The following is a 25553-nucleotide window of genomic DNA, read 5'->3' on the forward strand; positions in this document are numbered from 1 at the left end:
ACTAGCTTTGAATATAACCTGCATGCTGATGACATTCAGGGAGTCAACAACAACCGCTAAAAAATATGCCTTTTCTGTCACTTGTAATACCAAGTTTTAGCTGCTAGTAACCGTCAAGCTCCAGAGTTGTTCACACGCGGTGAGTTGGTATTGCATAATCCGACAACCTTAAGAATATTTCTTACGAATAATCTCTCACCAAGATTATGAACAATGTTTCAACTAGTTCATGAACAATCTTGCACCAATATTATGAACAATCTTGCACCATATTCTTGCATTCACTTTGATGCTTTCTTCTCGCAATTCAATGCTACCTCCGATCGCGTGTTCACTCCAGAAAATAATCGTTTTGAGTGAAAACAATTTCATTCTATGTACAATTCTGACATTGCATTTTACATGAGTCGCCCAAAATAAAGTATATTTCAATAGATATGCCCTAAAATTATGAAAAAGTATGATATTAAACTGTCAATTTGTAGAGGAACTCTTGAAGCTTCTTGTAAGACACGTCAGCTCTAAGCTGTGCTGCAAAAACGATTGTTTGTCTTTTCCATAAATAAATGACTTCAGGGCTCACTTATTGTCGGCAGCTCAGCAATTTGATAATCATTACTTATTTATCAGTCCTTGCTTACTATTTTATGTACTTTATTTTGATATATAGATATTTCAATGCAAATGGTAAGAAAATCGTTATTAAAGAAACCTGCCCACTGCCTGACGAGGACGAGCAGCACATGATACGATAAAATATACCCGGTTAGGACAAAATGCCTGTATAGCAGGTACAATACCCAGCTTCTGTGGGCATTTCAATACCCGCAATGTATTGTCAGCATCTGTAGGTTGCAACAGCCGTTAGACGTAGGCTGCGTGGTTCTCGGCGTATCGAACCTGGTTATACAAATACATGTATAATCTCCCCTAACTGTGCAGCTGCGCTGTGAGGTTCGCTAACAACAATAGAAAATATTACTCACTTACATACAAACATACGACGATTCAGAACAAAATATATATGGCAACGTTTACTACAGGCTACAATTTTGTGCATGGTTTTGATACTTGCTGTAATTAAATATTACTTTTTGATGGGATTAGTCGATTTTGTTTTTCTATTCAAACTGTGTCGTCTGCACCGGACCTGAGTGTATACACACACGTTTGACCTGTAGGTGTCAGCAGCGGTAGTAAGCTCGCTGGTGTATTATGTTGCTTTCATGCGTGCAATATGCTTTTTATATGCTTACAGATATCGCGGCCTTTTGTAACGATCTCGGGAGACAATAACTGTTGAGTGCAGAGAAATGTGTCAAGGTTCTCAAACCCACCAGCATCGATTCCGCCAACGTTTCCTGCGCAAAGTTCTATAACTGCCAGTTGAAACGGTTTAACTATGCTGGACAAAAAAGCTCCAACAGGCTTTTGGGGAAGGCGAATCTGTGCCTAAAATCGATTAGAAATTCCATCGATATGTCTGGACGGGTGCCGAGTAAGCAGCACGTAACGGTAACCTCAATGGGGACCTTGCGAAGGGGAAAGTGCGATTCGGCTGGCATGTTGTTGCGTGATGTTACGCAAAAGAAAAAGTTCCTTCGCAAATGGCGCAGCACATTGATCAAAGTTAGTATTTTAAGTTCTCCTTCAATGATAAAACAGATTTATGGATCGATTTATGTTTCCTTACTACGACATGCCGTGCACATTGTACATATCTGTGTTTGACCTAGGTGTTCCTTGTTGTCCTAGTGACCTTACGCGGGTTTGCGTTGACCTAAATTACTGCAACGGTCAGTCTGCTTGTGTGAAATGCATATGATTTATCTCACAACTGATTTGCGCGAACTGGTTTAACTGACAACTGTTTTGTACGACATAATGCACGTGCATCCCCGCTGCGATTGCAGCTTAGATAGAGGTTACAGCCGTCCAACCGAAGGTGTGCCCGTTGAGCGGCAGCAGACCGGATTGCAACGTGCGCGAGAGGGCCTGCGCGCGACCTCGGCGGTGGTTGACCTCAGCGAAGTAGGTAAGATGAGGTCAGTTTGACACTGCGGCATGCTGACCCGAAATAACTTTTCCTGCTGCCGTGGAGGCATAGCAGGCGATGCAGTTGCGATCAAAACTTGACCAAGGACGGAGGCACCGCAGAGTTGTTTGAACGTGTGCCCTTCTTCGGCAGTACAAGGTAGGCACAGCCCTTTTCTACCGAAGCGGGTCTCATTCTCCCCTCCGTGCGCTTATTTCTATCCCAGCCGACTGGGGTGTGTGATGTGTACGTGTTTGTGTCAAGCCAGCCAGCAGAACTGGGCGAGGGGTTGTAGCATTAAGTGAGGAAGGGTACGGTGTGCGTATCAGAGCCTCTTGTCCGACAGCGGGGCTGTTGGAGGGGGACCTTTTAGGTCAGGGGAGGCGAGCTGAAACCTTCTCGCTCAGGTTTCCCCGCACGGCTACGATGGCTGCCGGATGATTATAGGAAAAAGTACAGAGCGCAGGTCTGTGCGACTCCTTGGGGTTTGATTGTGTGCATTTCTATGTAAGGACACAAGCAGTTGCTTCGACATGAATCTAGGACAACGTTGGGCCAGTCCTCCAATCAATAAGGCAGCCAGGGTTTGTAGAGTTTTGTGTGTAGAATGCGCAGGCTGCTAGATCAGCTGGCGAGAAGTGTGCCCAAACAGGCAGAATATTGAGGTAACATCCAGTACACCCAGCCGCGGCATGTTACACTTGTACGGTTCATATGGTAGTATTTAAACTCTCTCACACGGTCTGGCATGCCTTTAGTTTATCACATACCTCCATCATTAAAGTCACTTGCTGAAATCTACATCCATGCCATCAATTTTGAACACCAACAGGAGGCAAGACCTATATGGTGAGTGTTAACAGTTTTGAGATCTGTGTGTCTCTAAAATGAACTGCATAATTTCTAAAAATGAATGACCATGCGGCATTTTCAGGCTGTTGGGTATAGGCTGGTGAAGTAAGCTGTAGGTGATGGCAAATTTTACTTTTCAACATTTATTTTGGACTATTTTTACATGTTTAATATTGGGAGTGGAAGAATGTTCATCGTATTTTGTTGGGATGTGTGCCTGTGTGTACTTGGGTGTGCTTGTGTTGATGTTTATAGAGATATGTGGGTTGGGTGGTTGTGTGGAACAGATGAGTTTTAGAAACTGATAACATCGGAGCTCGATATGAAAGACATAATTTTTTTAGAAGTATTTTTCTTATCTGATGTTTTGTTAGTTAAGAGTAAATTTACGGTCTTTGTTTTGAAAATGTTACAATAAGAGACAGAGGTAAGCATGACTGTGCAGCTGCTAAGTAACATTGAATAAGTCATTAAGTACTATGATGTAACAGTCAGTAAGTAACGTGACATAACAGTCATTAAGTAACATGATGCAACAGTTACTAAGTAACAGTGGTGTGTTCCTTACACCCACGTTGTTATGTTTACTAATCAGAAACTTATTTTAAAGGTGTCATGTAGAAAATGTAGAAGTATTTTTTTTTAAGCGAACGAATAAGATGGAAAGAATGAGTGATCAAAGCCGATGCAGGTGAAGGCGAGGTCATACAGCAGTTTGCTGCAGGAGGTCTGTGTTGTGTAACGCAGCTAGCGTTGATTGCCAGCAGGTCACAACAACCTGCATTCCCCCTCAGCCTGGTGTCACTCATGTTTTTGCAGTTTGGTCAGGGCACCCCTTGTGAAAAGTCGTATTGTTTTTTTCTTCCTGTAAAATATAATATGTCTGCTGATGCATGTAAATGCATATGCATCTTGGAAACAGACTTGGACGTAGCGTTAGTTAGGCATGGTGTTTATCATTTCGTGAATTGCCGTACTTAAAATCGGATTTGCCCGATAACAAAAATGTAAACAGCCGTATTACCCACATGTTAACATAAGCCAACGAAAAAAGATAGGAACAGTTTTATTTTGCTGTGCAAGTACTTAGCAAATTTTAATTATTATGTTTATATATATGTATTAAAATTAGTTAACAGTCATATGTGCAATGTGTGGTTTGATTGCCTTAACATTGAGACGGTGCGCACGTGGCTGTGAACGTCTTTATATTGAAATAAGACATTTTTTAAAGTTGATTTTTTTGAGTGCGTTAATTATAATTTGAAAACCTCAGAGTTATATAACTAGATCAAAATCAGGTTTTAATATTGAAACGAAACAAAGTCTTACTAATCACTTCATTAAGGCATCATATTACCTATTCCGTCACATTAAGCACTGCATCACATTCAACTGAGCAAATCTTTTAGACACAAACAAGGGATACAGCCTTAACTAAGGGGATGTCACACAAATTAGTATCCATAAGCTTCATGATAAAGGTTATTTTCACTTATTTATTTATCACTTTTGGGGGGCCTTATTTTAATTTCTGGTATACCTTCAAGAATATCGGTTGCTGGATATGGTTTGACAAAGATTATTCACAAAAGATCAACATCACATTTTTTTTCTGAGGGCTTCATGTCCACTAGTCTGCAGGATGTAAATGTGCAAAGTGCTTTAGGTAAAATCTCTCGTTTATAGGAATCAGTGGTTTTAAGGATTTTATGATGCTTGAATTAGCACAAGAGGAAAAAAACCCAAGAAAATAGTATGAGCTTATTCCTATAAATCTTATCAAATACAGTTTTGTCTTCTTGTATATAGTCATTGGTTTTGATGACAGAAAGACAAGCTTTTGTTCTTTACTTGTTTCCAGATGGTTACGTACAGGTACAGGTGGGTCTGTTGTTACTCATTCTCTGGTTTAATTTGTTTGCTTCATGACTATTTCACAAATAGGTCTTTCAGAATTAAATTTGAAGATATTGCTAGTAAAAGTAATTTCATAGAATTCAAAATTGACTTTTTATTCTGTCAGTTGGTGTATGGATTTTTATCCTTCAAAATTCTAAAGGCAGAATGATATGCTGCATTAAAACACTCAAATCAGAAAAAAAAAATGTTAATGTTTTTAAGTGAAATAGAGAGAGTGCATATTTGTATATGCGTGTGGGAGAAGACTTTATGGGAACAACAAGGATATTGATTAAAATGCTTTTTGGCCGTTACTCACCAGATACAGTTCAATTGTATACCATAGTTACAATACATGGTGGGGAGTGTTGAGCATGCTGTAGAGGTACAGGATAGGTAAGTCGAATTTATTTTTAATTGTTGCTTTTTATTTGATAAAATTCCTGAGAGGATGCCAGAGACAGGGCTGTGGGGTGTAAAGCAGAAGGTCATTATGTTTGCTGCCTTTCGCCAAATTTTATGCCTCATACTTTTCTCTGCTGGCAGTCTGCAGAATGTGTTTGGAGTCGAGAGTACCTCATGTGGATACATTTTGAGCAAGGGTGTTCTCCTTGTGTGTGCTATAAAATCTGCTGTGCCATTTCATTAGTGGCAGACAGTACAGAAAGAGATGAAAGAGATGTGTAACAGTGGTTGTGTGTTCTGAAGACATGAGGCTCACACTAACAGCTGTTATGGGTTGTTACACCTAGTTATATATTATACAGTGTTACACATAGATTATTTTTTGAAGCAGACTGTTCGTGTTACAGGGAGAATGTGTGTGTGTGTGCACATGCCTTAGTGTGCGTGTTTGTTGAACAGGTTCTATGCACATCGCCTATTTACAAGACCATTATTACATACTGAAGAGTAAGGAGTAATATTTAAACAAAACAAAAAAACTACACAGACACGAGTGCATACTGCTTGCATGTGCGTATACATACCTACACACACATGCCTTTAGGTTTTCTCTTGGCTACTATAATGTCTGTAGTTGTCTTAGCCTTTTTGATTTTATATTGAGAATATAATTTGTGGAACTGCTACAAGGTAGCTGATGGAACAATGAATTAAACAGTAACTAGTAACTTTTCCTCAGCTTCATGATTAAATCAAGCAATGAAAACCATTGACATATTAGAGGTGGCTGTAGTCATTAAAATATTAAAAATCTCTTATCATAATTAGAATGACGACCGAGTTGTATTTCTCCGAGGTGGGGGTGGGGCGATAAAATAAGAATACCTATACCTGTATGCTCACAAGACCAACAACAGCCACATAAACAACCACACTCTTTGCATCTAATGCTGATTTGTGCTTGAAGCAACTTGAAAAAGACTTGCATAGAGATAAGTTTGGATGCATACAAGTTAATCAGCTTTGGTCATTTGATTTTTTTTACAGGACCTACCTAGTTTATATTTCCTGTTTATTACACCACTTTACATTGATTTTGAATTACTGGAATGAAAATTGCTTTCAGGGGTATTGTACACATCTTAGGCTGTCCTCCAAATCTCAGAACAAAGCCTTTTGTTTTGGAGGACATGATTTTCTGGGGCTAAGATAAATAATTTCTTCTTGTTGTTAACTGAAACAGAAATTCTGCTTAGCAGCAGCAGATTTAAACATAAATAATTTATGCATGACTGTAATCTTTTTGTGAACAGTAAGAAGATAAAACCTGTTGATAATTTCTTTGTAATGCTGTAAATTTCCCCACCTTCTTCCATTGTAGAAGAGTAAGCTAGTTAGCTTTGCATGTAAATCTTCTCCCTGAGTAACCAGAGCAAGCTATAGCTAGTTTTGCTTGTTATTGTTACTAATAAGGTTATGCAGCATACATTCAGAATGCTAGATCTTTATCCCACTTCTGTTTTCCATCCATCACATCTATATTTTGTTTTTTACATCAAACACAGTCTGAATTGCAAATGGCTAAGATTATTTCCTATTCTACTTATAACCTGATCCCTTTAAGTCCATCCACCATGAATGATATAAATAACCAAAATTATGTGTTGAATGGATGGTTCCAAGAGTTGACACCATATTTTCTGTTTTGTTTATCCACAAAAATGCTGTAAAGTTAATAAGCCATGTCATTTAGCTGTAATGTATGCTGTCTTCATAATGCAAACAAACAATGAAGTTACCTGTGACACCTCTCTGATGACAGTGTCAGCTAACTAAAATGTATATGCTGGGACCAAAAAAACAAAACAAAACAGAATTAAGCACTGCCCTTTTCCTCTCCCAGTCTTTAATCTCACACGACACATTCTCTCCATTTTACAAAGTTTCTTTTTGTTGAAGGTGACACATCTTTTAAAATAACATGGAATTTTTCAGATGTGTTCTTTCTCAAATAAAAAACCTGCATTTTATTTACCTTAACTGAATCTCAAAAGGGATAAGGTCCCCAAACTTAAAGATAGCATGTAAGTAGTTTAGTGTAATTATACTAATAATTTTTGTGATAACTACTTGAAGAGGTTGACTGCCAAAACTATTAAATAATATCAATCGATAATTATCGATGGCAGCTGGTGATCCATAGCTCTTAGTGTGTGTGACAGCACCCTTCACTCCCTCACCCTAATATCCCCAACTCATACTAAAATTCCTTAACCATATCTTTTATTTAATAATACTAATGTCTAGCAGCAATATAAATCCAAAATCTCATCTTATCCTAGATGAGTGTATTCTACATGAGATTGATAATTTCCAGGAAATAAATATAGGAATAAATTATAAAAGTCTAATGGACATGACAGTAAGTGTTGCAGGTTAAATTGTTAGAGAATAAGCATGTGTACTGTGTACATACAAGATTAGTGTGTGTGCACCTGCTGGTTCTAACCCTGTTGGTTGGGGGGGGGGGAATGTAAATATCGGGTAATGTCTGAATTTTGAATATTTTTGTCATGAATTAGGGCTACAGGATATATAAATTATTTTGTAGAATAAATACTATGGTTTGAAAGTTTTCAGAACTATAGCTTATTGAACACTTTTTCCAGCGTGTGTGTGTGCGAGCGTGTGCCTAGAGAAGGAAGATGTTTGAAATCTTAGGTAAAGCTGAATACTTCAGAAAGTGTGTGTGTGTGCATAGAGAAGGGTAGTGATTGAAATCCTTGGTAAAACAACTTCAAAAAGTGTGTTTGTGTGTGTGTGTGAGAGAGAGAAAAAGCAGTATAAATAAAACAAGATTGTATGCTCTCATTTCATTAGAATCTTAGTATTTTAAGTTAGTTTTTTTTTTAAGACTCACGCTTTGTCTCTAAGGATGTATTATGGAACCTATTATGGAATCACCTCCACTAACCCTGACAGGAGTGAACTGATGTATAACAGATCACATTCAAAGAATGTGCTAGGCACTGGTTCACAATCAGCATTTCGTGTGCACATTAAAAAAAGGTATTTTTGCTGGGGCATTGGACGAGATTTACGAGTTCATGAACGGGAGTGTCATTCCCTATCTAGCTTTGTTTCGTCTTCAGCGTGGTAATGCACAGCGGAGTGTACTCGAGTCTCAGGTTGAAATGGGGTTAAGTGATAAAGCAAACAGTCGATAATGTGGATGTTTTCACGTGGTCATGACAAATGTCTTATTATCGCTTGTCATTTGTGCAGAGGTGGTTGTTGGCATAGTGGTGTAGCTGTACCGTACTAGACACGAGAGTAGACTATTGATATTATAACCTGACACTGGCAGTTCACATGTTTTGGTTGACAGTTTTATAATGATTCTGCCTTTGCATTGGAATGGTACATTTATTACTGTCCTTTTTTCTCTGTAGCTGATATATATTTTTGTTTTTGCCTTCTTTTACGAGTTGGAACGGTATGCACGCGAACTGTTTGTGAAATATTGCCGGTTGGCTGGGCAAAATACTTTAGGGTTTGATTGCTCACTAGTGCGGCACGCGGCTCGCGTGGCTGCGCCATCGCGGTACGTCAGTCGAGTGCAGGCGAACGAGTGGCTCGCCGTGTCAACGCCGTCCCGACCCTCGCTAGCTCGACCACAACAAGGAACAAGACCGCGATAATGTTGCCACTGCACGTTTATGAAAGCCCATCGCCTTGCCATACCTGTCATAAAGTGGATTATAGTCTTTACTGTGCACGATCTGTGACATGGCCACCGTAGTTCTTTCTTCCTCTTTTCTTTTCTGTAATCCACGCATGCGTACAAGGTGGTTAAGTGTTTTCAGCGTTTCGCCCCTCCCGATCTTTCTTTGCCCATATCTGTGCCACAGTCTTTTCTTCCTCTATTCCTTCCCCACTCCTTCAGAATGTTATAATGAGCGCGTAGAGTACAGCAGTTTTCTGTGACTCCCTCCTTGTACTACAACTGCTACTTTTCCGTTAAAGAGTAGAGATCAGCTTCGTCGGCGAGAGCATCTTATCGACGATGTGATTATATTCCTAAGAGTTTTTTTATGACCACACACATCTTTTCAGTGAGCGAGAAGATGAAGTAGTCTCATATCTGACTGCTGAGCAGGCCAGCATTATTTCTGAGATGAGCTGCATGGTTCATTTTAAAAAAAGGTGTGTACTTGAAACTTTTCTTGCACACGTGTCGTTTTGGGATGATTTTTGTCAAGATTAACATAAGTTGTGTTTATGTGCGCGCGTCCACACATGGGAGGAATATATCTGTGCAAAGGTGGCCTTTGAGGAAGATAACTGTGTTCGCACACATCTCAAAAACACTCTCAGACTCATTTCCCATTGAGTTCTTTGATCCTTTAGACTTTAATTCCTAATTTTGTTTCTTGACCAGTTGTTATGGGGTTTTTTGTGGCGCTGATTGAAGCCATTAAAAGAACTTGAAAGACACCGGCAGTCATCCTGCACGAACGAAGTCTGACCTTTTGACTTGACCTGAAAAGGTCCCATAACCTTTTTGCCCTGTGGCCGGCAAACTAAGTGGTTCACCGTGTACAAGGCAGGGTATGTGTAGGCCAGGGAGACCCCTCCTTCAACTTGGACCGCCATTTTGCTGAGTGGACAGTGGGAGTTCTCCAGTGTCAGAATCCAGTGAGCCCTACAACTGCTGACTTTCTGTATTACCCTAAATGTGTTTCTTGAATGTGTGCAAGGAGTCTTTACCCATGTTTTCTACTTTTTTGTTTTGTTTTGGTGGAAATCTCCCTTTTGTGTTTGTAGTTTGTGTTTGTAGACAGCTGGTCAAGTACTTCCACTGGCACAGACATACAGAATTGTGCTGATGACATAGTAGTCTATACCTTCCTCTGTACACCCTTATACTGACTAGATGTGCAGTGACATGTCACCATGTGTTATACTGATGACATTCAGTGACTTGTCACCTTGTGCTGGCTGTCATATCTACAATGTAGTAGCTTACTATGATGTCAGGTTAGTGTACTAACTGTTGTTTGCAGACTACTGTGCGTACAAATTGTTAATAGAATATATCAGTGGTTCTCAATGTATTTCGGACCGCAGACCACTTTACTAAAGTAAAAAACACAGTGGACCACCTAAAATCACTCTGTACCATGAATTTCAAATTTAAATTGCTGCATTTGTTTCATTACAATTCAAAACTAAATGTACTTCTGTGACAGTAGTATAGTAATAAGTTTACATAAAATTACATACTTCCTAAAGTACTCATAAAAATTAAAAATAAGGCAGTGCACTGCATTACAAAGGGTAACAGATGATGCAGTTGAATGACACAACATGCGCGCTGTGACGTAAAGACTTGGTAAATGAGCTTTTGATGTGAATGAACAGTTGGGCATTGATAAAATTAAAACTCGTGTGAAATCAATACTGGACTAATTAGCGCATCTGGTGATTTAAACATCACTTTGCTGATATATGTCAGCCGCATACCACCTGACTTGTGCGTGCGGCCTACAAGTGGTCTGTGGACCACACTTTGAGAACCACTGGAATACATCATCATTCCTTGGCTGATCATCAGTTAGGCTGACCAGACACAGCAGCTGAGAAGGTTGGTCCTCACTTAGGGCCATCTTGTATGGTATGGACCTTATTCACGCATGACTCTTTAAGCTTTTTAAAACGAGGCCTTTTGGGCCTTGTGGCTATGAAGAGCTTCACAAATAAAATCAAAATGCAAACTGCTTTATGCCGTTTTGTACAAACGATGACATTGGATATTTTGGCTAGACTCATTTCTTTCATTTTGCAAGTGATAAAAAATTTCAAAAGCTTTAAACTTTAAAAATTCAGGGAAACAAAGGCAAATGCTTTCAATGTATGATTTGAGTACATGGTACTCAATTTTTCTTTTGAAATTGTTTAAGTCACTTCAGTAGCTTCAATTACAACTTATAATGCATGCAAGCTGATTAATTTGACAAGAATTAAAATTCAAATAAAAGTTTTTTAATAAATACATGCTATGCATGTGAAGTTTGGTAAAGTAGACCTGTGTGTGCCAGCCTTTGTTGACATTTATCTACACATAAAGGTAGGCTTGCAGAGAATAAACAGCAAATCTAAATATTTTAATTGTCAGGTTTCTTTTTTTCTGAGAACTACCTAGAGAAACATTTACTTCTTCATTTGTGAATACATTTTCAGATCAAAGTGCAGAAGTGCCACCACGTAGAAAACTGAAAGGGTTTTGTGGAGCTGTCACATTTGATAGCCCTTTACACAGATTATACAGATATTTGTGGGGATGAAGTCATGGTAAATAAAGAATTTACAACCATTTTTCTGAACTCATCTAAATACAGTGTATCTATAATTTAAATTTTCATGGCATCAGACCTGGTTCTGGCAATGGTGAAGTCATTGCAGAAGAGCCTGGCATAGTTTTATTTCATCATAACCAAAAATTACTAACAATAACAATAACCAAACTTATTGTATGGCAAGGAAAATAGAATGTAAAAAGAACACCTTACTTTTGTCTGTTTTTTATGTAAATGTTCACAGCAACATGCTCTAATTTTCACATCTATTTACAAGTTCAAAGTTTAAAAATATCTCTCTTACTTATAATATGCTGGCAGGTATCAGAAAATTTTATCGGCTAAGCGTGATTACAACTCGCTAAATGGTTGTTAAATAATGGTACAATCTCTTCATGTCTTTCTACGTATCTCCAGCAGAAATATATGAATGCTAGGTATAGATGCTACTAATCTACATTTGTATGTGGTAAATTTTGAACAATGTCACTTTAAAAAAATGATATTTTAACTGTTTAAGTATCTGTGATTTAGCATTTGCCTTTGGTTTTCCTAAAGAAGTGTTTGTTACTCTTAAGTAAGTGTTATGGTGAATTTCTCACAATGGCTGGAATTTATCAAATGCCACATGTAAATTAGAGATGTTTTTATACTAGTGGGTTCTATTTTAGTTTCAGCAGACAACCTAATCACAACTATTAAGTTACACATAATAAAAATTTCTCAAGTATAGGTTTGAGGAAAAATTAAGTAAATTGACAATTATTAACATAAGAGATATGAATGTACACACTGTGAAATATATTCACAGGAGGAACAGCAAATTATGCAGCTTGGTAATACATGAATGCAAGAGATATGTATACACATGGGACAAACAAAAATTATGCAGGTTAGAGACACTAGTGCAAGAGATGTACACTCTGAAATACATGCACATGGGCCAGATGTCCCACAAATTCAAGAGAGATGTATCACTGTGCAATATACACATGATGTGACATGAGCAAAACAAATTACAGTGATACCTCGGTTCTCGAACGCCTTGACTTTCGACCAAATCGGTATTCGACCAGGAAATTCGAGAAAATTTTGTCTTGAATCCGAACAAATATTTTGGACTCGAACATCCGAACGTCCGAGATGAGCAGTTGAGCGAATTGCGTGTCATTCGGCCAGCAGAGAGTGTCATCGTTTGTGGAGAGAGTCATGAAATGTGTGCAAAATGGGCAGAAATCGCAAATTGTATTGAACAACAACCCTGATAAAGTGTAGCAAATAGAGCAGTTAACATTTTTAATGACAATGTTCACTTTCGCAAATTCTGCAAAGAGAAAAAAACAGCAAACAATGACAAATGTCTTCTGTAAAGAAATCAGACAAGCACTTGCAGAGCAAGATTGATTCTCCTCAGCAAAATAAAACAGAAACACCGAAGAGCAGTTACCCTGTTTTATTGAAGAGGACTCCCCTTCAAAACAAAAACCATCCCCTTCCCTCCTCCCGTCCACATTCATTCCCTCCTGCCATAAGTTTGCGTACAGGGTACATAAATGAAACATTTACTGTACTGTACAGTACATTTTATTTTGTTTTTGTTTTAATAAATACACTTCTTTCTTCTATTTCTGTTGAGACTATGTTTTACATATTGTATACAAATTAGGCCAGTAAATAGGCATTCTTCTGGCAACAATTATCCGTTTCATATTCCTATGTTCATGCTTCGGTTCTCGAACAATTTGGTTCTCGACCGTCCTCCGAACGAATTATGTTCAGACCGAACACAGTGCTGTAAAAACAATGTGAGAGGCTGTACAGTGTGAAAAGTAGTCACACGAGATACAGCAACTATAACAGGTTTGTAGCACAGATATAATAAAAAATATTACTCCTAACACCCTTTCCCACAAAAATAGTCCTTTTTCACACCTTTCCCTTCTCATCTTCCTTTTGCTAAGGAACTTATTTGTGCACATTATCTAGTGACCGTGCATCGACTTGCATGCGCAGGGGTTTACTTGTTTACACTGTACAGCGACTTGCTTGATCACACTGTACAGTGATTTAATTTGTTATGCACTACATGTGTGTTCATGACCTACCCGGTCAGTCCCCACATTCTGCCATTCCTTTATGTCACCCTCTTATAATGTCAGTGGACAGCCAGCCAAGAAACTAAAAGCTAAGGTGATATGTCTACAAGTTACTATCTACATGTACCCTGTCTACACATGCATGATGACAGTTTAAGGTTGAGCTCATATTTAAGCCCCCGGTTGCTGTACTTACTGTTACCATTTACACTGGCTGTGCTGCCAGCGCTTGGAATAACCAGTCAGAGCTGTTGGCGGAGGTTCCTCAGTCGGGGGGAGAGAGAGAAGAGTCAAAATGCTGAATACACACTTTATGAAGGCACTTCACCCTCTGCGGTACACTTGTGTTCAGAAGTAAAACTGCGCATTCATATCTGTCTAGCTCGGGTGCCAACGGATTCAACGCAGTGTCGCGGGTGTTTAATGTGCCAACGACTGTATTGAGACCTACACTGGGTACAGTGTGCTAACGACTGTATAAAGACCTAAACTGTATTTCGCGGAAAGCTGGTTAATATGTATTAGGCCCGGTTTGCCTGTGATCGGCGGCATCAGATGGGTTCATGGTAAGGATAACGGCTGCGCTTTCTGACCTCTCATGACCTTTGACACTGCCTGGCCGGTAATGCGAACTGCAGGAAGTTAACCCAAGACTTTCAAGGACAGCAGCAAACCTGAGCAAAGAGCCACGATTTGTCTTTGTTTAGTAGACTTTTGGTTCAAAAAAAGTTTTGTGGGTAAAGAGGGAGCAGGGTACTGACAAGTCATACGTCCCCACCCCTCATCTTTCTTCACAACCGGTACTCGTCTTGTCTGATCCAAAATTAGAATAAAACTCAAGTGAGCGCCGACACCCTCATTACCACAAGTAGACAATAGATTGATAGAATTCGCTCACCTTTTATCATTATAAGAAACGATTTAAATTCAGCAAACGTTTAGTAGACATGTTGTTTCGTGTTTTTGATTTTACTAGATAGCGGTGGTCGAGTTACAGCTAGCACGTGCAAGGCTCCAAAATTAATTGTGGAAAAAGTCAGCTTGACAATATTGTAGAATGAAACAAGTTCTTTTAAAAAAAATTTTTTCTTACATTCACATATGCTTGCTTTCCGCATTAAACTAGATTAATTAAACACACGACATCTGTACATGACTTACAGATTAATTAGACATTCGTCATGTGTAAAGGAATGTGAGCGGAGGTGATTGGTTTATTACCTGTGTTTGCTGTATACGACATGTAGTAGGAGACTATCAGTGTTTGCACCTCGTGTTTGTTGCATATAGCCAAAACCTTCTCTACAACTTTTGGGGGTCGACTTTTCTCAGGTTGAGTGCAGGAGGATCGCGAAGTACATTTTACCTTTTTGCATTTGTTAAACTCGACGCTCGGAGTCCGGGCCCTTGGTGTTAATATGTTTCCAGCCTTGTGGCTTAAAAAACGAAAGCTGTTTCGCTTCAGATCATTATCATTACACGCGAGAGCATTTTCTACTTTGCAGATAGTGTATCGCCATGATTAGAGGCTGTTAACCACACTCTTCGCCTTAACGAGCTTTGTCCGAGTTCTGCCAGACATCATCCATTAGGATTTTTCAATCTTCCTTGGAATGTAGATATATATGGTATCCTGGCAGTTCGCCATCTGTAGGAGCAAAGAAGCAAACTGTTTTGGTTTTCAATCTTCTTCCATCCAGCTATCAACATTCCGTGCTGTTGCTTAGTTACAAGCCTTTTGAAACCGGATCTGCAGTAAAATCAGCAACAGTTTTTCTTCCCGCCACGAAGAACTGGGACCTCACGAGCAGCACCCTGCACTTGGTGTCGAGTCTTGGGGTGTTCGTTTCCGCCATGTCTTTTCTCTAGCTTCACTAGATTGTTTGATAGTCTACATCAGTGAATGTCTTTTCTTAACAGTGATTCCGTTGCTGAAAACTGACAGGCTGGGTACATTATTCACTCAGATACTTGTTTCTATCGCCGAACCTCTTTGTGGATAATGATTTATTTATCTCGTTGTTCTTTCATTTTGTCAATGTTGTATTATCTAACCTGTCTTTCCCGCAACCACTTCTTTATGGTTACAATAGTGGGTTGTGTGGGGGGAGGAGCACAGTGGTTGCATTTTTGGTGTGAGCGACAAATCAGTGTAAAATGGAAACATAATCTAGCAGACAGCCAACTGGTAAACATTTGTGGATGTTATGTCAGGTGCATAAACATATATTCATTGTCATCGTTGTAATTTGGCCATTAACAAATATTTTTGTATTAACAAATAGCATTTCAGAAACCACCCGGCAATAGAATCAGAATAAATTGGGGTGTGTCGACAAATCCCATGGTCACAATACAGAACATGGACACGGACACTCTGCAAGAGTGATATTTTAGTCATTAACAATACCGTGGAGTAGCTATTTTAAACATATATTTTTAGTCTTCAAGCCACGAGACCTGAGGTCAGAGAAAATGAAGCTTCTATTTGACATCCAATATGTAAGCCATTAAATTCTGTGGGCTACAGTTGTGACTAAACGATGCATGAAGTTGTTTTCACAGGTGTACTTAAAAGACATTGCGTAAATAAAGTTGAAGAAGGAAGAACTGAGTTCAACTGAACAACACCCGGGTTGACGCGCTACGAGTTTCTCAGAAGGCTTGGTCACGCTTGAATAAAACTGGTTTTGTTTCTGATACGTGCGTGTTGCGGTAACCTCCCTGCCAGTCCTTGCTGTGGGAGTGGGTGTGTCAAGAGTCGATCTTGCGGGCACGGCAGGTCTAAGCTTACACGTGCACACTGGTCGCCACGTGCGGCGACACCGGATTTGATGTGACGTGTGGTGCACCTCGCTGCTGCCTGCACCCGAGGGTAGTATTGAGAATGCAGCTTGATGCCGGAAGTCCAAGAAAACAGTTTGTTCAGACCTCACCTGCAAACCAGCCCAGGTTATTCAGGGATCGCGTTTCCAACTGTCTTGATATCCATTCAGAGAAGGAGCCTGGTGGCGATTAACCAGGACACACAGGGCAAGTGCCACGCCTACGAAATTCAGTAACAGCACTGAGAGAACCTGGGACAGAATATGCTGTCGTTAGTATCTTAAAACTGCAAGGGCTGGAATTTATGCGAGGCAGGCATCAAGAATTCGTTCCTTTTGCCTTTTTGGTAGATATATGTATTAGAAAATCATCTTTCGCACAACCGTTTATAAAATGTCGGTTGCAAAGTATATGTGACGCGCGAACGGTGCTACGTCACTGGCTGGATAACAGCGATGGCAAAGGCGACTTGAAAAATGAGCCTCGTATGCTATTGCTGTTCTTTAATAAACTATTTCTTTAATGGACTAAAAATATTATTTCATGACTGAGAGAAATATTTATTGCAGTCAAGGTTATTTCTAAGCAATAAGTAAGGAGTGGTGGAAAGAGTCCCAAAGTCGGTTTTTTTTAAAGTTATTATTTTTTTATTTTTGCGCTTCCTTCACTCTCTCTCCCTTTACATCCGCCATTTCCTCCCCTTTTCGCTCCCTCTTTCTTCCTAGCGGCCCGGTGGCGCAACGGTTAGCGCCTGTCACCAATACAGTGAAGGTTGGCTGCCCAGAGTTCATTTCTCGTCTCGGGCACGCTGTTCTTTCTCTGCACGTGGCATCTGTTTACGGGGCTGGCTGCTTGCCGTAAAAAAGCCTCAGTTGCTGACACGGCGTAAAACACCAATGCCCCCCCCCCCTCTTTCTTCCTCATCCTATCTCCCAATCTTATTCCCCCTCCCCAGCCTGTTGTAGTCACAAAGGCAAGGCAGGTGTGTTCTCGAAGACTCACGTGCTGTATGGGTGAGCGCGGGGTCCATGTCTAGTTTTTTGTCTGTCTTCTCGTGACCTGACCTGACCTGACCTCTCACTCGCTGTCCTTTATCGTACTTTGTACCACCCCAATGGCGGCTTCCCATGTTAGACTGTTATGGCAAACTCAGCCGACCTCAGCTTGTTTATATGTTCATTCCTAGAAGGCCGGTCAGCAGAGTTTAAACTGATTTTCTATAATTCACCTTAAGTAGTTTATACCGGTGGGACTTAACCAAGAGCATGTGAATTATTCGTTTGAACTTTTTTTGTGTGTTACATTAAACGTTTCGACAGTTTGTCCAGTTCATAATAATCGTACCTGTATACAACTCATGTGTCTATTTAATAATTAGCTTATTTAGAAAGTCTGCCTAACTCAGTTTCTGTGTCTTGGTAGGATAAAAACTTTTATGTCATGCTTCATACTGCAGCCTTCAGGTTCATCTGAATATCTCGTAGTTTTATTTCTCTAATTCTATCGCACTCTTTACGCTCTTTTATTTCTCTTTATCGTCATTTCTCTTTCTGTCTCTCTCTCTCTCTCAGGATATAACACTGCAGGAAAGAAATTTATGTCCAAATCATGCATCGATCGGGCGACTGGCTGCCAGTGCAATTGTACATTTATTTAACCCCGCCATCTCCATCTGCCTCTTGATGACAAACCCCTGGAGTTCGTTTCTCGTCGTGTATATTTTTTTCAAACACAGTCTTTTTTTCCCCTTTTATACGTTTGCTGTTTGAACCTCGTTCCACACACATACTTTTTCCCATTCTTCTACTTGTTTTCTGTTCATAATGTGATTTGCAGCAATCGATGACCATAATCGAATCAGCCGTGTCTCTGTGCATCGTGTTGTTTTGTTAAGGTCATGGCCAGCGAGGGTTGAACTTATCGTTGGTGTGAGTCTGGTAAGAAGCAGCATCCTTTAGCACAATTATCATCGGTTTTGTTCCAACAGTCTGCACTGAAATGTGTATTCGTTTCCATGCTCATATTTTATTCCTCACTCGCATGTGACAGAAGAGGGAAGGCAGCACAAGGACTGGGAGAAAAGGAAATGATGAAGGACAGACAGGCTGAGCGCCGTGGCCGAGGGTGGATGTGAACAGTTGGGCATCTGCGGGGAGCTGGCTACATGTATATTTGTACTGAATTACTACCGACTGCCCAGTCGTCATCGATTTCTAGCCTTGTACACACCTCTTATCGATCGTCCTGCCAGTTTGTCGCATTCTTCGCCAGAAAAATGTGGCCTCGCCGCCCTCGTGATGTGGTGAAAGTTGTGTGAAGAGCTCAGTATTCAGTGTTACATTATTGAGAGACGGATGTAATGCTGGACTAGGCTCTTCACACACCATTCGCCATGTCACAAGGGCTGTGAGGCCGCATTTTTCTGGCGGAGAATGCGACCTTTCGTGTTGTTTACGGGTCGCAGACATTAAACACTCCACGAGATAACTCATGTTAAAGCAATAGTTGCTGATACTAGTGGAAATTGTCAATGTTGAGGAGTTTGATTTCAGAAAAAACAGAACTAAATGATAAAATATTTGTTTTCGTGACCAAGCTTGGAGTCTAATTTATTTCTTTTTATTTTCGGGGGCAGGGTGGAGGCACCCTGGCTTGTGGGTAATGCATCTTCGGACCAATATATCGACGGCTGGAAACCGTAGTGGCTGTGGATACCTCTTCCCTCACTTGCTTTCCCTCCAGCACTTTGCTACCCGCATCAACGGGGGTATGGGGTGTGGCGGGCAATACGAGGGCGACAAGTTTGGCTTCACTTTCCACATGTCACTATGTAGACACGGTGAACCACTTGCAGGTCACTGTCCTTACAGCCGCTAGCCTGTGATATGATTTACCAGTCCCATCGAGAAAAAAAATATCATCTGCTATCCCTAACCCTAACCCTGTCAAGAAGGCTTATATACTACCTACGAAGGTTGTTGACACAACAACACAAAACCCCTCTCGGCTATGGTTGAAGTATCCCACCCACCTACCCCTGTTGTAAATGATTGTAAGGGTACTGAGCTTGATACCCTCATTCAAACATGTGTGATGTGCTTCGCTAGGCTCAGAAAGTGTCACAGATACACACACGTGCCCTTAAAGAGGGTCCCAGATATATCACATCAAACACAACTCTACTCCCTGTCTCAAGACACCCATGTAGATACTAGATATAAGCGCAAACAAAAATGTCCCTTTTTAAGAAAGTACGCAGTGCTGGCAGGCTGATATCAGTATGCCAGTTGAGTACTTGTGAAAGGTCGGGAGTTAGTGACCTTTACTGAAGTCAAGACCGCTTGTATTTTGGTTCATTGTAGGGCTTGGCCAGCCTGGAGCATCTCTGGCTGGGAGACTCCGACTGGGCTTTTGGAACTTGGAGACAGTCCTGCTTCCAGTCAATCTTCTCAGATTGCTTTCGTATAATGATCTTTTCTTCTTCTTTTTTGTTTTTTCTTCTTTTTTGAAATGAAACCGAATTGGGCTCTGGTACATGTAACTGCACCTGTACCCAGTGCGCGTACTCGTACCCGGCTTCAACTTTGACCGGTCAGTGACCGTGAACTTCACGTACCCAAGATGATCTGTATGACTGGAGCACTCACTTAGGTCTCGGCTTTCACCCTGCTATTGTCTCTGCTGTTAACAGATTGGCAGGGTGGAGAGGGGAGGATAGGGGCCGGGGGCCCTTATTAGAAAAAAACCAGTCGCCTGTGTGTCTCGGCAGCTGTTTTATTGTCATCAGGACCTTTTTCTGTTGACACTGTCTCGCTGTATCGGTAGTTATCCTTGTCCGCGGCTTTCTTTAATAGTCCACATGCAGACTTGTTAGATGATTTTCTCCTAATGAGCAATTTTCCCTTCACACGTGAAACTAACAGAACTTGTACTGAGAATTAGAAATAATGTTTTAAGTTTTGCTTGTAAAAACATTGTTGACAATGGAGAAGTGTCCTATGGCGACTTTTAGGGCAACAGTTCGCGATAGTCCTTTTGCTTCTCGAGGATTTAGTTGAATGCTTGTCACAGCAGACTGTCTTTTGAGATATTAATTGTGATAAGACAGGTTGAGAGGTAATTATGATAAAACAGATTATTTGAAAAAAAATTAAATTATGATGTTCGTCGTTACCATCATTATTATATTTGTCATTATGGTCATCGTAGTCTGGGTCTCAGCGGTTTCGTGTCGATGGCATGTAAACACAGGCTGGATTGGTTCCATGCTCTTTGTCAGCACTGGCCTTCAGCCAGACATTGTCTTCTGCAAGCCCCCAGCATCTCATTGTGTTGACAGTGCCGCCCACATCTTTAGATGGCGGTACTGGAGGACAAGCCCGCGTCACGTGCAACACAGCAGCACGCGCTGGAACGAGCGGGTGGATGGATGGCCGGATGACCCTTTCATCCCACTTTCCACCTGGTACAGCTGATTTCGCATCTTCCATAGAAGATTGATAATAAATGAGTTTATGTGCAGTACCCCCACCTTAATCACGTTTAAGATCTTCGAAGGCATTTATCATGAAGGTACGGTGTGTTGAGCTAATTTGTCCTTTAGGTGCACCCACATCGAAGGACCTTACATCTGTGGCACCACTTTCAGGGCAGAAAAATAAACAGTCGAACATGTGACCGCCTGTTACCAAAGCAACAGAAAACTATTTGTAATATTTATTTTGTTGCTGGAGCTTCAGCTCTTCTAAAATAAAGGCAGCTGTCAGATTGTCGTCCCTAACCACATCTTACTTCAATATTCGTCTTTTATTACATACAAGCTCCTCATATATTTCATCTCATCGCCCACCTGCGCCTTTTGATCGTATATTTCCAGCTGCCAGTGACTATAGTTGATTGTATATTTCCTGAAGCCTTAGAACCAGAGATGTAGATATTTGGTTATGACGAGGAGGCACAAAGCAATTTTTCAAAGTATTTGATAAAATATAGTGAAAGTGTTGGAATTGGAGGAAGAGTCCGACAAAGACCTGGATAGGACCTCTACTACCCCCGGAAATTAAAAAAAAAATCTGACACCTATTCATATTTTTATGAGGAAAAAAGGGTTTCTCCTTAATAACAGACATTTTTTTGTGGGTATTGTCCACCATGAGCGTGTAGAGGGGCGTCACAATGGCTCCTTAGTCCTGCCATGGATGACCTGCGCCTGGGATGCTGGACCCGAAGCTTTTTTTGTGCACCGCGATATCTGTAGGGGCCATACACCACCCGCCCACTATTTCCCTCCAGGCTTCTTCCGACTGCTCGTCCTCCCATCCACCCCGCCACTTGGCTCGAAGCAACAACAAGCAGTGGTACCCGGGGTATCGTGTCATATCAGGGAAGTAATGACAATCGCCCTTTTATACCCGCACTTTATGAATGTTGTTGACACCCTTACTGCCTGCGCCCACGCGTGTTGTTGTTGGAGCTGGGGCGAGAAGGAAATGTCACTGAGATGACTACGAGATCGACCTGCCAATGTGCAAGCACGCATGCACGCACACAACACTTATTATACCTTCGTGATATCTTTAGTTAATCTATGCAGCATGCAGTATGAATATCCTTTCGCTTCCATTCTCCCTTTTAGTCATACGTGTGGACCCTGTGCTGCCATTCACCGCGCTCTAGGCGGAGGTAGGGTGGGGAAAGGGTACAGGGGACAGTGTCATTGATCTCGGGGAGTCACAAGCCACCCTCGCCAATTGGTTGTGGAACTAGTGGTTACAAAAGATATCAGAGTGTTTGGCTGTCCTATCTCCAGCAGGCAGTCCGTCGCCATCTAGAACAGGGTAAGTAGCTGGGGCTTATCAAGGTGGTGGGGAGGGGTTCATTGCCGTCATCTGGAAATATTTGTGGACTTTAAATATTTGCGCTGGATGATGGTAAGATGACATTCACATTTTCACTCTGATTATAATTTCTTGAAATTATTATTTACTTTCATATTACATAAACCTTCACAAAAGTTCGGATGCTGATTTTTTTATGAGATTCGGAGAGGTGAAGCAAAATACAGAATATATATTTACTGCTGACATTTTGTTTTAGGTATGTACAGCAAGGACCCACCATTTGATTTATTGACTCTTGTTCCGCAGGACATGTTCAGATTAATTGTATTGAGATTAAAAAAAAATAGTTACATTTTTTTAATGAATGTGGCTACAGTTACTTCTGTTTAAAAATAACCAGGAAGTGGCCTAGCTTTGTGTAAGTCATCTACAGATAAGTACATATTATTTGATCACATCTTACCTATTTAAACTGAATATTCATAAGGAGCACCCACATGTAAACATCTTGAATGGGGGTGTAAGTCACTGAATCGTAGCGGACATATGTCGAGTCCCTGGAGGTAAAAATAGTGTTGTATGCATGCGCCGAGAGCTAGCGAGGCTTTTCAAAGAACTCTTGCACTCCAGACAGAAACTATTATTGTAACAAATATGGAGGAGCTGTAACAACAGGTTTCGGTCGGTTAACTGGAGATCTTTCAAAAGACGGCTTGTGTCAGTGACCGGAGTATTTATTTATATCTTACATGTAATCAATATCAAGAGTTGTAGGACATAGAACCTTATTTACAAGACTTTATAAAAGCTTTCATTATACTGTGACCGGTAACTGGAATAACCAGTCGTGTTTACGTAACTGCTTGGATGATCATGGAGGTCACAGGAAGGGAGGGCGCGCCCAAGGCCCCGAAGGTGAATGACTTCATTTGACTGACATACGTTGTAACATGTGCTGATGTACAAGTCCCTCGTCCTCCCTGGCGAGACATCTACACACCACACACCAGTCGTACATGTACTGGCCGTCTCCGTTTTCATCTCGTTCGTAAAGTAAACAAGGCAGTAAGTAATTGGATAGAGGGTGTTTGTAGAGTAAACAAAGCAGTTACAGGGTGTGTGGAGTATGGAGGTGGAGCAGTGTTCAGCAGTTACAGGGGTTAAAGTTGAGTGAATCCACCCTGCATATCGTCAGCGACACCTGTTGAAATGAAGTCCATTAACATTCAAAATATACTCGGAAGACATTTAGCTTTATCTGATATGAACGTCTGTTTGTAACAACCAATAAATACAGCCGTTCTTTAAAGGTATAATATTTCAGAATAATAATACAGGCTTTATTACAAATATATCCCCACTGCATAACATCCTCTTGAGTCCTCCACTCCCTGTGAGGTGTAGCCATGAACTCGAACTAACTCTCGTTCGGAGCTAGCTATAGACCAAAAAGATAGCGTTGGCTTTATGTTAGAATTAGGGTGTGGGTGTATGTGTGTGTTGGGTAGAATGATCAGAAAAAGGTGTAGTCGAGGGCAAAGGTCGTTATGCTGGCAACCGCGTTAGGCTATTCGCGCATGCGTGAAACAGGTCAGAAGTGAGTGGGGAATGTCAAAGACCTCGGATACAGCTGGGTACTTCTAACTATAGATAAGACCCTTGTTCTAAAATTTGAACCCGCATTGAATTCTTTCTTTGAAGATGCACGTCACAGAATACGGACAGCAGGATGTCTGTGGCAAAGCTTGATTAGCATAGATAACGATGTGTACCGAACTTTGTGTGTGTCGGCATCGTTCGTCAACAAAGTCGTCCTCGTGATGCACCCGACGAGATACTGAGGGGTGTGTCATGACACTGCTGGGGCACTGATGTAACGGTTACTAGACACAGTTATCGAGGCCTGTCTGTCCTGTAGACGGGTCGAGCTTGCGAGGGCGTTTTGTTGTTGTGTTGCAACAGATATCAAACTCATAACAACACAGCATTGCACTTGCTGCTGGAGTTCAGCTTTGTTTGGGTGCACGTGTCCGTTTGATGGCGGGTGTGATTTCAGCTTCCACGATAACTCGATAATTCCTTTTTGTGGTTTTGTCTTCGCTTCAGTTATCAAAGACGACCTTTAAACACAGGACATGGAAGCTGACCAGAGTGTCAGCCGTTGTGAGATTCGTTGTGTTTGTGTAGCTCGACGACGAGTGTCTGATGTCCTTTTATCTTTGGTGGGGTGTGCAGGTTGGTGGTGAATCACCTGTCGCCTGCCTTCATACCTGCCGTATCATTCCCCATTTTTTGTTTGTTTCAATATGACTTCCCCTGGTTACTTATACTGGGCTGTTATAGAGTATAGATGTCGGATATACATGTCATAATATCAAAATAAAACGCTTGGTCAGCCGCCTCGTCTGCTCGTGCTAGGTGAGGGGGCGGAGGAATGGCAGTGGTCGATGCTGAAGACTGGCTGGAGGACAGCAGCAAGGCGTGAAACCTGCAGGGCGTGCGTGACTGTAGGAGCATGCGTACATTGCTCGGGGGGATGGGGAAAGGATGGGAGGAGGCGAGGCGAGACGGGGCAAAAACATGGTCTGGGTCTGGGTCGTGTTCACCGGAGGCAGAGGTCAAGCTGGGATACACAAGAGCTCCCTCCACGCCTCCACGCAACCAGGGTCACTCCAGGTGAGGCTTGCGGTCAGCAAAGACTTTAGACATAATCTTTGGGGTTAGCTTTGATTCCTGTGGCTATACTTAGCGAATGAAGGAGCCTCCGTGGTTGACCAGTCGAGTACCTGCTCGACCTGTTGCCTGCGCCTGTGAGCACGAGAGCGAACCTCCACGCACCTCTAGCCACTCCCACCCCCATCCAACAGCACGTGCGTGCCTGTCACAGTTTGCAGAGACCTGACCTCGCATGAGAGGAATGAATATGTGTATACTCATAATAAGTTGTCAGGTCTAGTTATCAGACTTTAATCCACCCGCATCTCCTTGTCTGTGTCAATGCCATGTCTGCGTCCTTTCGTCCTCACCCTTTGTGTGTGTGCACGTGCTTGTCGGACACGCTCGATCATATTTTACAAGCTTTTCCAATACGTGGCATCATTTTTCTTTTACATGGATTATGTTTTTGTTCTGGTGAAATAATAGACACTCCATTGTTAATGATGAATAAGGTAAAGCTCTTTGTTATGCATCCGCAGCATGTTATGGGATCAGTATCACAGGAAGTAGTGCAGTCGAT

General features: G+C 41.2%; 1 protein-coding gene across 3 annotated transcripts in view; it reads left to right on the forward strand.

Moving 5' to 3' along the window:
* Window positions 1-2049: 2049 nt before the first annotated feature.
* LOC112569923 (serine-rich adhesin for platelets-like) overlaps window positions 2050-25553 on the forward strand; it is a 109444-nt gene continuing 85940 nt past the window's right edge. The window contains exon 1 of one of the 3 annotated variants that reach the window (XM_025248006.1): window positions 2050-2194. The gene's annotated coding sequence lies outside the window, so the exon portion shown is untranslated. Of the gene's footprint in view, window positions 2195-2320; window positions 2885-25553 lie in introns of those variants that run through there. The other 2 variants (XM_025248009.1, XM_025248007.1) reach the window with 2 other exon arrangements.

This window comes from Pomacea canaliculata, linkage group LG8 (genome assembly GCF_003073045.1).
Source record: "Pomacea canaliculata isolate SZHN2017 linkage group LG8, ASM307304v1, whole genome shotgun sequence".
Classification (NCBI taxonomy): domain Eukaryota; kingdom Metazoa; phylum Mollusca; class Gastropoda; order Architaenioglossa; family Ampullariidae; genus Pomacea; species Pomacea canaliculata.